General features: G+C 43.3%; 1 protein-coding gene across 10 annotated transcripts in view; it reads left to right on the plus strand.

Annotated features, from left to right (window-relative positions):
• Positions 1-14704, plus strand: part of znf536 (zinc finger protein 536) — a 402786-nt gene that overhangs the window by 167323 nt on the left and 220759 nt on the right. For 8 of the 10 annotated variants that reach the window (XM_061813494.1, XM_061813495.1, XM_061813493.1 and 5 more), the window contains one exon: positions 9241-9323. The gene's annotated coding sequence lies outside the window, so the exon portion shown is untranslated. Of the gene's footprint in view, positions 1-5181; positions 5294-6163; positions 6235-9240; positions 9324-14704 lie in introns of those variants that run through there. The other 2 variants (XM_061813499.1, XM_061813501.1) reach the window with 2 other exon arrangements.

Here is a 14704-nt window from a genome sequence, read left to right on the forward strand (position 1 = left end):
CTGTCATGCGCAAGCACGAAGCTCAGCCCTCGTGCAGCAGCCAATTATGAGGAGAAAAGGACTCCTGCCTTTATGAGATCAACAACATTGGAATATGACCACACACACACACACAAAAAACAAAGGTGGAGGAGCGTGTGAGGATGAAATCTTGATAAAAGCAGAAAAGTATCAGAAGATTGAAATGTTAAAACGACACATTCCTGGGGGGGGGGGGGGTTTAAATATGAACAGAATCACCTGATTTTACCAGTTAAAATGATCATTAAAAAAAAAAAATCAGAACAGATCAAATCAGAAAATATATAATTTTCATGTAACACTAAAATTACATTTTCACCAGGGGGAGAAAAAATGTCTTATGCGAAAAAAGGGGGGAAATATACATATATAAATTGCATGAGAAAGTACTCAAAGCTTACGTGAAAAAATAAATAAATCATTTTTGTGAGAAACGTGTCATATCGTGAAAAATTTGAGTTTGATGTCAATATAAAGTTAAGCATTTTTCTTTTTTTTCCATTATTGTAAATGATGTTACGGAACTACAATAAATATACTACTTTTTAAAATTACTGTAAAAAAAAAAAATCTTAACTCTTAATTTTTTAATGACTCGTAATATTCCAAGGTAAAAAAAAACAGAAAAATTCAGACATTGGTTCTATCTATCTATCTATCTATCTATCATCTATCTATCTATCGATCTATCTATCTATCTATATATCTATCTATCTATATATCTATCTATCTATATATCTATCTATCTATCTATCTATCTATCTATCTATCTATCCATCCATCCATCCATCCATCCATCCATCCATCCATCCATCCATCCATCCATCCATCATCCATCCATCCATCCATCCATCCATCCATCCATCCATCCATCCATCCATCCATCTGTTTTTACAAAAAAAAGTTTTATGAGGACAAAGCAGGGAAAGCCATCATTTTAAGAAAATAAAGTTTTGTGATTTTGAAGACCAAATAATGATTGTTAAAAGTTTTTAAAAAGAATATTTTATACTTGAAACCCATTTGAGTTTAAAGTTATTACATTTTACCCTAAAATTGACACTTTATGAGAATAAAGTAAAAAAAAAAAATCCAATATTCCAAGCCAAGATAATTTCAAGAAAAATATCCAATTTTTTGGTGAGGTGAAGTACTAAAATTATGAAAAAAATGCCATAGTTGACCTTAAATGCTAATTGTATGATAAGAAAATCATAACAGTATGAAAAACACAAAAAATGAACTGTAGGGCAGTAATGTTCCAATCATACAAAAAGGAAAAAATAATGTTAGTAAAGGATTCAAATTTTAATATTAATATTTCATGACATTCCAAGACAAAAGACAAACTTGTGAGATTTTTATGAGAATATTATCAGAAAAATCCCCCAAGTCAAAATTGTGATGTTTTGTCTTCTTTTTGGGTGGTTAAAAAATGCGACAGGATGAAACGTTTTGGCCTCCAGTTTTTGAACACCGGTCGGTCCTGCACGAGTCCGATTACACACGCCTTCGAATTCTCCTCGGGCGACGCCGCGCCGGTGTCCCTCCTCTTCATCCTCCTCCTCCTCCTCCTCCTCCTCGTCGTCGTCGTCGTCGTCGTCTCGGTCGTCCGCCGCCTCTCACAACAAAGCTCGTTTGTTGTGTGCCGCATGCTTTTGCACTCTCACAATTAACAAGAATTCAAATGAAGGCGTTTTGTTTGAAGGGCCTGCGAGACTTTTTTTTTGTTTTTTTTTTTTTTGTTGTTGCGGGGGTGGGGGGGGGGAGTTGTTTGTTTTAATGTTTAAAAAGTCTCTCGTCTGGCTTCGTTTGTTGACGCCACCTCCTCCGGTTCAAGCACTTCCTGTTTGGCGTTGGTGCGATTGATGAAAGTTTGGCGCACCTCTCGCTATTAAAACGCGCTCTAATTGGGCGGCACAAAAAAAAAAACAAAACCGCCAAAAAAAAGAAAACCACACACACACACACACACACACCAAACAAACGCTTTGTCGTCGCTTTTAAGACCAAAAGTCAAGTGCGACTGAACAACAACAAAAACATACTTTTAATTCTGCTCTTTTTTTTTTTTTGCGCAAAATCATCTGTAGAAAACAATAAAAGCTTTGGATCTCATTTTGCACACTCACACGGCTGCGAGGAAGATGAAAAGATTCAAAAGGAAATGTGACATTCCTTGCTCGCCTCTCAAACTTCCGATATCGTCGTCGCACACACACAAACACTCACGCCTCCGACGGTGCGTGCGCGCATGTGAGGCGGCGAATAAAAAGGTTTCAGAACCCATCTGGCGGCGGCGGGCTCGCCGGTCCGGCCGGCCGGACCTGCCGACCGGCCTCTTAACGGCTGGCGCGTATTCTCAAATGGGTCTTGGCAGATTATTTGCAGGTACTTGACTCGCATCTGTTTGCAATTTTGCAAATGTACGCGCGCCACTCCAGCCCGTCCAAAAAGGCCCGGAAAAATAGAAAGAAGAAGAAGAAGAAGAGGAAGAGGAAGAGGGGAAGGCTATTTCGAATCCCGGAGATGACGAAAGCCGTCACGGAGACGCGTCGGCCCACACCGGTGGTCCGCACCTGGACTCGAACTGACGCGCGTTCCGCACAATCAGGATTTTTCAAACCCCCCCAAAGGAAATCACTGAAATAGAAATAATCTGTTCCATCATAAAGAGCTTTTATTAAGGCCGCAGACAATGTTTTGAGTCACGTCACCGCTCTGAACTGTCACAGAAGAAGTGAAGCGCCGTTAACGCTTGCGATCCCAAAAGTCACGGAAGGAACGCTTTGTTTTTGCCAAAAGGCTTGGAGGGGAACAGTTTTTGCGCATTCCGTTGCGGCGCGCAGAGAGAGAGAGAGAGAGAGGGAGGGAGCAGCTGCCTTAGAGTGCCTTGTTGTCAGCTTGAAGTGGGCGCACGTCACACGGAAAAATGGAAGAGCGATAGTGGGGGGGAAAAAAAAAAAATGTCCTACTTTAGAGCGCCCCGTTGTCGCAGCATGGATCACCTCACCGGCGGCTCTAAGTGGATACATTTTGTGGACTTGTTGTCCGCACGTTGGCCTCAGAAGAAGTGCCATCCACTTTTTCCCCCGCCGGCGAAAGTGATTTTTGATTGACAGTCGCCAGATGAGCCGGGCGTGGCGAGCCCCTCCCCCTCCTGGCGATGACCTCACGACGACATCACGTCTCCGTCTTTGCGTGTGTACTTCTTCCCGGCTCCAGTGTGACCTCACCGCTTGTTATTTCTAGCATGTGGCGAGCAGCTGACCGGCTTAACCCCCCCCCCCCGCCCCCTCCCCCAATTGAATAATAAGGTGGCCTATTGTCCCGGCCGGCGAGCCCACCCTGGCTGCGCTAATTGCGGAGGAGGTGGTTACAATTACATTAATGACATATTTCATCAAGTGTGTTTATGCAGCGTCAAGAAGAGGACCAACTTTTGTTTTCGCACACCCCCCCCGCCCCCTTTGCACTACACCCCCCACCCCCCGACCCCCCTTTGCCATAACGCTCTTTGTGCTGCTTTTATTAGCGGCGAGGGAAAGGGGCGGTGCCCGGAGGAGGAATTATGGACAAAGTGTGTGCCTTGCAACTTTTTTTTTTTTTTTAACCCCCAAAGCGCCTCCCTGCCCCCCCCCCCCCCAAACACACACTCCCACTCCCCACTGCAAATGTTTATTTGAACAGTAAGCTTGTGATTTGAATATTTGTAATCCCTGCTTAAATTTACAGGCCAGATGAACTTTTTGGCACCGAGAGGCAAACATAAGCGGGATTTTCTCAAAAAGCTCGACAAAATTTTAAGCCATGTGCCAGCCTTATATAATTTTACACCACGCCACAAACGGGGGGGGGGGGGCAAACAAACCGGCATCCGTCTTATTTACTTTAGCCGCCGAGCTAATGCTAGCACGTGCCAGACGCCGGAGCAGACATCTTGTTTGGCTGGAATTATTGGAGGAATGATGGATGGATGGTCCGATCGATGGATGGAAGGAAAATGGAGGTAATGAGGGTGCCTGGAAAGAAGGATGAAAGATGCAGGATTAAAAAAAAACGAAAAAAAAAAAAACCCCAATCAGAATCAGCTTTAATGGCCAAGTGTGTAAAAAAAAACACACAAGGAATTTTGGAAAGATGGACAGAAGGAAAAAGGAAAATGGAAAAAGGACCAAAGAAGGAAGCGGGGGGGGGGGGGGAATGAAGACAAGATTAGGGAAAGGAGGGCAGGAGGAAGAAGGAAACATGCAAGAGTGAAAAAAAAATTGAGAAAGGTAAAAAAAAAAGGGAAAACATGAAATGGATTTAAAAAAAAAAACAAGAAAAGTTCAGAAGAAGTGATGAAAGAAAGGGCAGCAAAACGAGGAACGAATAATAAAAGATTCGAAAATAATGCATAAAGTAAATGGAGGTGTTTTGCCTGGTTGCAAAGTGAAATTAGGACAGAGGAAGGAAGGAAAGGAAGCGAGGAAGCGAAGGAAAGACGCAAACTCATTCAGGTGTCGCTTTCCTCAATATGTGTGTGTGTGTGGTGTGTGTGTGTGTGTGTGGTGTGTGCATGTGCTAACATATTGTGTGCGTGTGGAGGAGGTGTGTGCGTGCGTGCGTGTGTGCGCGTAGACAACAGTTGGGCGAACAGATGAACGAGTCGTCGGCCGCCGTCGTGCTTGGCACTTAGCGGCGTGAAGAAGCTTCTCTTAGAGGCCATTAAAATATACATTAACACACACACACACATCGGTGACACCCTTCTGTGCGGAAGGTTCTGACACCGAAGCAAGCTGTGCGACGACGACCCGTTTCCGACCAAAGTTGTCGCGGCGCTCGGCTGTAATAACATGAAAAAAAAAATTCCGTAGATACTAATAATTCACTTCATTGAGCTCATGAAGCTAAAAAAAAGAAAAGATGTATTGGAAAATATGTACACTGTAATAAAAGAAAACGAGAAAACGTTTCGGAATTTGTAGTTATTTTTTTTTTCCTCAGACTTGAGACCATCTTTAGCCATGAGAAAAATGTATTAAAATGCACAGCTAAAGAAAACTGTCACTGTTTTTATGATACAAGACTTTAATTAGACCCATTGTTTTGTTGTTTGAAAAGATTATAGAGATATGTCATCATTGGGCTCCGTCGATCGGGGTTGATGGCGGGGTGACGTCCTAGTTGTCGGTGGTCCGTGGCGTTGAAGACCTCCGCGTCTTTGGCATCGCCGGCACGCGAAGGATGCCAGCTGGTCTGTCGGAGTCGTCTGCGCCGTTACGAGGTGCCGAGTCCACTTTGAGCGGTCGTCCGCCAGGCTCTCCCGCGTTTTCGGCTTCGCGTCACTCCCGACGACGCCGAGGTCGTCCCGTAGCTCTCGCCCCGCGGGGCAACCGGTTCACCGTAAAGGATCTCTTTGGGGATGCGTGTCATGGCCATCTGAGTCGGCGCCGTCGGAGCAGAGCGCGCGTGCCGGGTAGACGGGGCCTCGGCGTTGGTCACTTTTGTCCTGCCAGGATGTTCCCAAGATATATATTTACATATTGTAATGTGAATAATTAAAGGAGAAAAAAAAATGGGAACATTTGAGGCATTTACATACGGGAAGCGATCGCGTTATAACGTGATATATTTCACGTTATAGTGTGAAACTTTCAGTGTGTAACATATCTTTGTTACAATGTGGTTAATTACACGTTACAACGTGATATGTTTCATGTTATAGTGTGAAACTTTCAGTGTGTAACATGTTTAACGTTATAATGTTGTTAATCACACGTTTTAATGTGAATGATTTCGTGTTATAACGTGAAAAGTTTCACATTATAACGTAATTCTTTCCATGTTATAGTGTGAAACTTTCATGTTATAACGTGAAAAGTTTCACACAATGTAATTCATTTCATGTCATAGTGTGAAACTTTCATGTTATGACATGACATGCTCTACGTTATAACGTGATTCTTTTCATGTTATAACGTCGATTCCTTTCACGTCATAACGTAGAAAATAATCAATCAATAAATTTCACCCCTCTTCACCCCGCCCCCCCCCAAAAGGCAATTACTTCCGGTTCTTCTCCATGTTCTACGACATGACTACATGTTCCTGCTCCAGCCGTAAGAGGCAAACTTCTGGGTACACCACGACTCCGTAAAAAGCTCACCAAATCCATGTTTTGTGCAACCCTCAACGAGAGTCCACTTCCAGCTGTGTGCCCCCTCGGTAGGATGTGAGCAACAAGTTGACGCCAACTTTTCAGTTTATAACGTAGAACTTATTTTAGCATATGTTTCATGTTATAATGTGATAAGTTACATGTTCTAACGTGGTTCATTTCATGTTATAACATGAAACTTTTCACGTTATAATGTGAAAATTAATTGTTATAACAAGAAATGATTCATGTTATAACGTGTAATTAACCACATTATAATGTGAAACATATCACGTTACAACGTGATAGTGACCTTTTTTTTTGGGGTGTGGCAGCAATACGCTTCAGTATTTACATGATGAAATGATTGGATTTTTAAAGAGCGGGTCTATTCGACAACACGACAGGAGGCTTAACGAAATCTGCTCGTGGCCTTGTAAGATTGAAACTTTATTTCACTGAAAAGACGTCATCCGAGTAGTGACTGCGGGGTGGGGTGGGGGAGATGAGTTCAAAGCAAAACCTGATGCACAAAAAGCACGCTAGCATTTTCCTTCACACACGTAAGCAGCAGGAAACAATTGCGCAAAGGCAGCCGAGTTTCACGCAGCAAAGTAATAAGGCGAGAGCAGTCAAGTGTTGTTGATTCTACGCAAAGATGCAGTTGCAAAATGCGCACATCAAAACACAAACATAGCAAGCGCGATACACACACGGGCAGAGTGTAACACACAATGACACGTGTGCACACAGTGTAAAATCCAGAGCGGGGTTGTGCGTCTGGCAAGCGGATTTTTGACTGTGTGTGTGTGTGTGTGTGTGTGTGTGTGTGCACGCGCGCTGGGATGTAATTCATTTTCCATCTCTGTTCATTAATCATTGTTAAAATTAGTGATCCATTTCTTCCACTCTGCCATCTGCACTCAGCCTCCTCACAAACATGAACGGCGGCCTCCTAATCACAAGTGACAAGGCCTCCAAATAGCTTTTTTTTTTTTTTCTCTCTCTTTCTTCTTCTTCTTCTTTGCCTTCCGCGCACGCCGCCGTCACACTCCAGCCGGCGGGCCGGCCGGCCGACTCGCCGACTGTTCCGTCCAAAAAAGGAGGCCCCGATTGGCCGCAGATGTGCCGCGCTGAGTTTTGACTTTAACCGGCACGGAAAAATGTCATTGTCCTCGCATATTAACCAATCATGGAATAGGGTTCAAATGTGAGCATATTATCCCTTCACGTGTCGGCACATTAGCATAGTATCCCCTCGCATGTTAGCGATTCATAACATTTAGGATGCTAACATATTCCAAGTTAGCAACATGAGGAGATAAAGTGCTAGCCAGACCCATAACACTAAATTATGCATTAGGTTCAGATTCACTTTAAAACAAAAACAGATCAAATGCTAACGTGCGTCCTAGCACAACCAGCGTACCTATTTTTAGCCACTGAGCATTTTGTAACATAGCATTTGTATGCTGGCATAGAGTCATGTGAAAACTTGACTATAGAAAGTGCTATGCCATTGTATGTTAGCATAGCAAATGATAGCAGCAAGTTGAGCATATAAAGTTCGATTTTGCTACGTGTTAGCATACCAACTGAACAGAACAGAACAGAACATTTGCTATGGTAACCTATAGCAAGATGGCAACGCGCTATCCTGCTATGTATTAGGATACACACTGATAGCGTGGTAGCAGCTCATAATAGAGCATTCATGATGCTAACGTATAGCAAGGTCGCCACTTGAGAACATAAAACACAATCGTGCCACGCGTGTACAGCCAGATAGCAGCTCGAGGACGTAATGTGCGATGTAGCCGCGTTTGGGCTTATCAACTATTTGGGTGTTAGCATTTTATAACATAAAACTTGCTTTGCTAGCGTCTGACAAGAATACATTGTGTTATCATGTCACGCTATTTATGGACAGAGTTAAACGTTTTTAGCGTTTCAGCTCATAATTTGGGCCGCAGAAAAGCTAAAAACGATGCAATCTCGGGTAGATGATTTACACGTTGACATCCGAGGCTGAGCCGCAATGTTTTGTCTCGCCTTTGTCTTTTGTGTTTTGTTTTTTTCCCCCCGTTGCGTCGTTGTTGTTGTTCCATTTGACGCAAGGATCAGCTGTCAATCACGCGCTCTCTCTTAAAAGTCGTGGCGCTAACGACTTTCTCGTGGGGAAGTGGGGGTAGGCAGATGCGGTGGAGGGTCTGCACGAGGGCCACCCGCAACCACGTTCGCGCAGACGTATACGTACAAAGCCATCATGTTGCCTTAAGTCACAATCTAAATTGGCTCCCAGGGGCCTCCGACTACCTTGTTCACCAAAGGCATCGTGTGAGAGTTTCCCGAGCAGCGAGCGCATATGCTACTGTAACCTGAGACCACCCCGACACACGCGCACATAATACTTTTGGGAGTTAGCTGCTCCATTTTGCAAGTGTTCTCCTCCTTCAGGACTGTCATTACACTCAAAAATTGTTTGCATCTATCGATTAAAAAGTAACGCGCAAGTGTACGTGAAATGAGAAATTTTATAAGGGGAATGACTTTAAATCTCGCAAACATTTGACTTGGTGTATGTTAGTTAGCACACCACGTAACACTGATTGTCTGGAATTTAAAAAAATTGCTTATGGGTCGGCCTCAAACCTTTAAAACTAAAAAACGTGTCCTGTGTTAGCAAATGGACTGTTAGCATGTTAGCATTTTATCCGTTTTTGTTTTAAGTTCTGAATCTGTTTTTGTTTCTGACCACATGACCATCACAAATCTTATTTGTCTGCTTATTTGTACTCAAGCCGCCATCATTATTGTATATGTTATCATTTTACGAATGTGTTTTACATGAAAAATGATCTTTAGCATCTTCAGTACATCGAGTGTTATCATGTTAGCACGTACGCCTTTTCACTTTCAAGCGTGACCTGACTCCAGGGACGGATGCGAAATCCCAACTCGTGTTGCTAACTTGCTAACAGCCTGATAGGCGTCATCGGTTAACGCCGTGTTAGCATCGTAGCTTCCTCGACGGACTTCAAAGGATTTGACTGTGATTTCCTTGTCGCTTGCAGCCTGGTGTCGAGCGGCCATCTTCTTCCCGTCCCGTGGCGAGAGCCGACGAGCTAACGGGCTAGCGAGCGGTGTACGTCAGCAGGTACGATTTGAAAATGTCCCTCATCGAGGAATATCAATTTCGTCCATTTTGTATTTGACACGAGATGGCGGAGGACGACTTTTGACAATCCTCACATATTACCTGATACACGTTTCATGTCAAACTAAGAGATTGTCGTTGTGTGATCTATCAAAAATGCTAATGAATTAGTCGCTTTGCCATTTCTACGTTCGTCAAACGATCTTATTTGAACATTATGGGACTCGTGATTTTCTCTATTTTTCCACAAAACGGTTTTTGGTTTTGGAATCAGTTTGAGGGATTCTCGTTGCATGACAATCGAACCTCCATCGATTTTGTTCGATGTCAAAATTCTCCGCCGATCTTCTTTGAACCTTCAGAGATGACGAGTTCTATGTCGGAACACGTTGAGTTGTGAAATGACGAACGAGCGTATCGTGTCGTTAGCGCCGGTGTCTTTGAGGTCACTTCCACTGCGGGGAAAACAATCCGCCAGCGTGATGACATCACAAATATGTACAAATGATTATTGCTGGACCCTCGCCGCCATTTGGTGTGCGCGCGCGGGTGTAATCAACAAACTGTCATCATCATAGTCAGAAGGCCTTTTTCTTTTCATTTTGATTGTTGCATAAACAATTTCTCAAACACTCAGCCTGCAACAACACGTTGCATTATAATATAAATATATTATAGATATATAAATATGTGGCATAAAAGTTGTTCCTGAGTGAGCGAGTGCATGCATTGCATTGTGGGATTGTTGTTGTGGTTTTGTTGCATCAAATTGTGCAGCATTGTGATATGATTTCACGAGCATGAATATGAAAATTATGAATGTAAATTGAAGTTCATTCAATTGTTTAGCAAGCTCCACCGCTCATATTTTTTATTATTTATAAATACATTTCTTTAACAAAGAAACAATAGCACAGCAAGCAATACTTTGGGCGTTGCTATTATAGTAGTATTAGTGATAACGTAACAATATTCATAAAAAAATATGTACATTTTTAAGTAAAATTTATATGAAATGTGTTGTTAGCACATTTATTGTTCACTTTGGTAACACAAATGCATTTTAATTATTTAAACTGTTTTTTCTCTAGTTCTACTGGTGTTTATTAATGTATTATACACATTAATAAATGCTAATTTTTTTTTTTATTTCACAGTATTTTTACTCTTATTATTGTTGTGATTGTGGCCGTTGGTAATGCGTCTCGACTGTGGTGTTTTACAATGTGATAACTGTGATTCATTTTGCTTTTGTGAGTCATCTCATATGTCCATGAAGGAATTTAGTATGAGTCATGTCATAACTATAACTATTTTACACATCATTGGGTGTTCCGTGAGAGGTGCATCAGCGGGTTGGGCGCTGGGTTCAGGGGAGTTTGTGAAAATTGATCGGTGCTAAATTCCAAATCAATGCAAACCCTTTTTTTTTTTTTTCCCCTGTGGGAAACTCACATCCATCCATCCATTTTCCGAGCCGCTTATCCTCACAAGGGTCGCGGGAGTGCCGGAGCCTAACCCAGCTAGTCCAGGAGGCGGGGTACACCCTGAACTGGTCGCCAGCCAATCGCAGGGCACATGGAGACAAACAGCCGCACTCACAATCTCACAATCACACCTATGGGCAATTTAGAGTGTCCGATTAATGTTGCATGTTTTTGGGGATGTGGGAGGAAAGCGGAGGGCCCACCCAGAGAAAAGCCACGCAGGCACGGGGAGAACATGCAAACTCCACACAGGCGGGGCCCGGGATTTCAACCCCGGACCTCAGAACTGCGAGTTTTGGTATACCATTCATAATAATGATCATCAAAATAATGTACAAAAATTATATTTGTGTAAAATCATTTTTGAAATTGAATTTAATACATGATAAAAATACCAAACACACACATAATGGAAATATAATGCAAAGAAAAACACATTTATTTTTATAGCGCATTTCATTAACGCAATGTGCTTTGCTAAAGGAAACATAAGAAAGCATTTCTAAATATTGTAATACTAAATATATTTTGTATGACGTCAACTTAACAGTATATATGTTGTCATAAATAACTTCAACTGTCGTGAATGTGTAAAAAATACACATTTTATACCACAACAAAGTTATACGCTTTGAATAATTGCGTTTTCCATCAGAAATGTAGAAGTATTAGAAATATTTATATTATTCGATTCATAATTATTCAAAATGTATAAAAGTGTAAAATACTAGGAAACAAAAATAATTATTTAAAAATATATACTTTAATTGTGGTATTTGTTAAGTTCATATTTAAATAACGGGAATGTTTTAATGTGTAATTCATATGATGTTTTGCTAATGCTATAAAATTTAAAAATTTCAGTTACGTTTTAACAGACCCCGCCCACTGTGGTGAACGCGACGACCGATTCATTGGAACGTTACCAAAATGACATCATCGGGACGCCATTTTGGCATTGAGGACACGGCAGATGGCAAAGGTCCATTTTTTTTTTTCTTCTGTCCTCGATAGCATCTCCGGGCTCGGTTAGCGGTTAGCGGCGTCTCGGCGGGTATAAATAAGACGTGATTGGCGTCCTGGCGGAAGTCTCGTCACGTCTTCATCTGACAGCCTTCATTTGGGGGGACGAGTGTCACACTTGGCGGGAGTTAATGAGGATAATTATTAGCATTTTTTTTTTTTTTACATGGCGGGATAATTATTTAAGTGCTTTTGTGCTTGCGGTCCTAATCAGCACATGCAGATTACAGCAAATCAGCATGGCAAAAAAAAAAAAAAAAAAAAATGGTACACGATGCTTCCTGCTGTAGCCGCGTAGCCTAGCGTGGTCTTGTTTAGCTAGCGGGCATTTTTTTTGGTCGCGGGCCGATTTGCTCTGGAACAGGTTTGACCGAACCAGTCAGTCCGATGGCGGAAAACCAGAAGTCGCAGTCCTACCCGCGTGTTCAGACTCAGAGTTCCGAGTTTTTGATTCCTGCATCGTTTCAGAGCAGGACACCCCATCCTGCGATATTTCCGGCTCCGGGAGTTGCACCCCCACGCCGCGTAATTGCCAGAGCGGACCCTCCTGCTTCCGGACAGGAAAAGTAGTAGCGTACGTGGCTTGAGTGCGTTTCCCACGAATCTTAACCTTAACCCGGAATAAACCACCTCAAGACTTTAACCTTTAAACCTTGCCCTAAACCGAACCATAAATAACTTTTATAACAGCCAATCACGTTGCAGCGATTCGTATCCTGCCCGGAAACTATGTGCGAATCTTAACGTGCGCAGCGTATATCCGGGGAACGTCTTAATTACAAAACAATTTTCCCGACGTCGTCAACCAATTTAGTCCAGCAAAACAAAGGCGGAAGAGATGAGGGCCTACATTGATAATGGACTTTTCAGGCTTTCAGGGAGAGAAGACCTGAGCGACCCGTCACGTCATCTATTAGCGCCGCGGTGTAGTCTGCGGATGATGCACCTCCTGGGGGTGTGTGTGTGGGGGGGGGGGGGAATGCCACTTTCGCTGTAAATGAATTGACTTCCTGTTTAGAGAAGCTAACTAGAAATCAAGCGAGGGAACTTGTTATCCAGGGTCCGCTGGCCTACATTCCTGACTAATTGTATAATTTCTAAAGCTCTTCAAATGAGCAAGGCCCACCCGACGATCCAACCCCCAACCCCCCGAGCCCCCACTACTACCACCACCGCCACCCCACCCCTTCTCAAACCTCTAAAGCCCCCAACGCAGAGCATCCAAAACACTCGCTCGCTTCAAAGCGAAAGCGCTAAAGAGCATTTTGGGAGCAATAATTATTTCAATAAATGGATATTGTTCACCGACTCTCCTGGTTAGCACGCCGCTGCTAGCCTGATTACCAGGCAGCAGCTAGTGAGTGAATGTTGCACAGTTCTGAGGACCACAGTTCGAATCCCAGCCACGCCTGTGTGAAATTAGCTTATTCTTCCCGCACCTGCGTGGATTTTCTCCCACATCCCAAAAAACGTGCATTAATTGGAGACTCTAAATTGCTCTCAAGTGGGAGGATAAGCAGCTCAGATAATGGATTGATGGACGATACGCATGGTTAAGCACGCTAAAGTACGTCAGTCGCAATAAAAGTTAGTACACATTATTAGCTATTCTAGCGAGAATACTTAATACTGGACGCTAGCTTATCGCTAGGCCATCTAAACGGCAAATTGCAAAAGCTTATCAACTATGCTAACATCCGTCGTTACAATTGTTAGCCGGTAAGCGGCATTTACTTATCAATTAGCAACAGCTTGTGTGAGTTAACTTTCATCAGTAGCAGTAAACGCTAGCACGTAACACGAGCACATTAAATCAGCAACTAGCCGAGGCTTATTTAGTTCGCCGACGTCAGTATATTGAATCGTAACGGAACGTAGAGCAAACAAAAAACAGCTCATATAGCTATGGAAGCCAATCAGTGACGAAAAGTTGAGCACAAACATTAGCATATCTCACGAGCAATTAGCAGAGGTTTCTATAGTTAGCAAATAGCCACCAGAATTAGCAGGTAGCAGAAATTTGTCTGGTTAGTACATAATAGAAAATTAATTTCCACATGCTTCAGGCGCAGACGTTATTAACCCGGCCCACAACCGATCCGGTACAAAATCTTTTGAATGAATGCTCATATTTATTTGGCAAAGTTTTAAGCCGGACGCCCTTGCTGAGGCAACCCTCTGCGTTCCTCCAGGCTTTGGACCGTCCTCCACTATGCACTGATTTGTGTACATAAAAAATATGTATATATATTTCTGATAAAGCGAGTGGTCATAAATAAATGTAGTGCGCGCGGGACGTTTGCTGCTCGTACTTTACTGCCGGCCGGCTCGGGGTCAAATTGAATTCTTGGAATTTACGCGCGTGCTCGGCGCCACGGCGACAGGCATCGTCCGTGAGGTTAGCGGCGGCTAACAGGATAGCGGACGCTGGGGCTAAAATGAAGCCGTTAATGAACGCCATCGATCGGCGTAAATGTGATTTGCATACAGGCCCCGGTGATCAATGCATTAACCGATTTCTTCTGGCCCCCTCCGGCCCGCCGGACCCTCGCCCCCCCCCCCCCCCCCTTCTTGAAATGTGATTTCCCGGGTTTCAAAGTGAGCCGGAGAGTTGAAGCTAATGCCCATCGATCGGCTGCCTTCGCACACGAATACAAAGCGTTTGATTAGCCGACGACGGCGTGTGCGCGCGCACACACATCCGTCCTTAGCGCACACCCGCCCTAACTTCTTTTGCGTTTGTTTCGAATTGAAAAACAAAATTGCGCGTTTCTGATCGGGCTAATCGGCGACCTCGGGTAGCAAACTTTGCGCCACGTGGTGTGTCGTCGTGTTTCTTGTGACAAAGTGAGTTAGGTACGGATGACTTGT

The sequence above is a fragment of the Syngnathoides biaculeatus genome, chromosome 3 (assembly GCF_019802595.1).
Source record: "Syngnathoides biaculeatus isolate LvHL_M chromosome 3, ASM1980259v1, whole genome shotgun sequence".
Classification (NCBI taxonomy): Eukaryota; Metazoa; Chordata; class Actinopteri; order Syngnathiformes; family Syngnathidae; genus Syngnathoides; species Syngnathoides biaculeatus.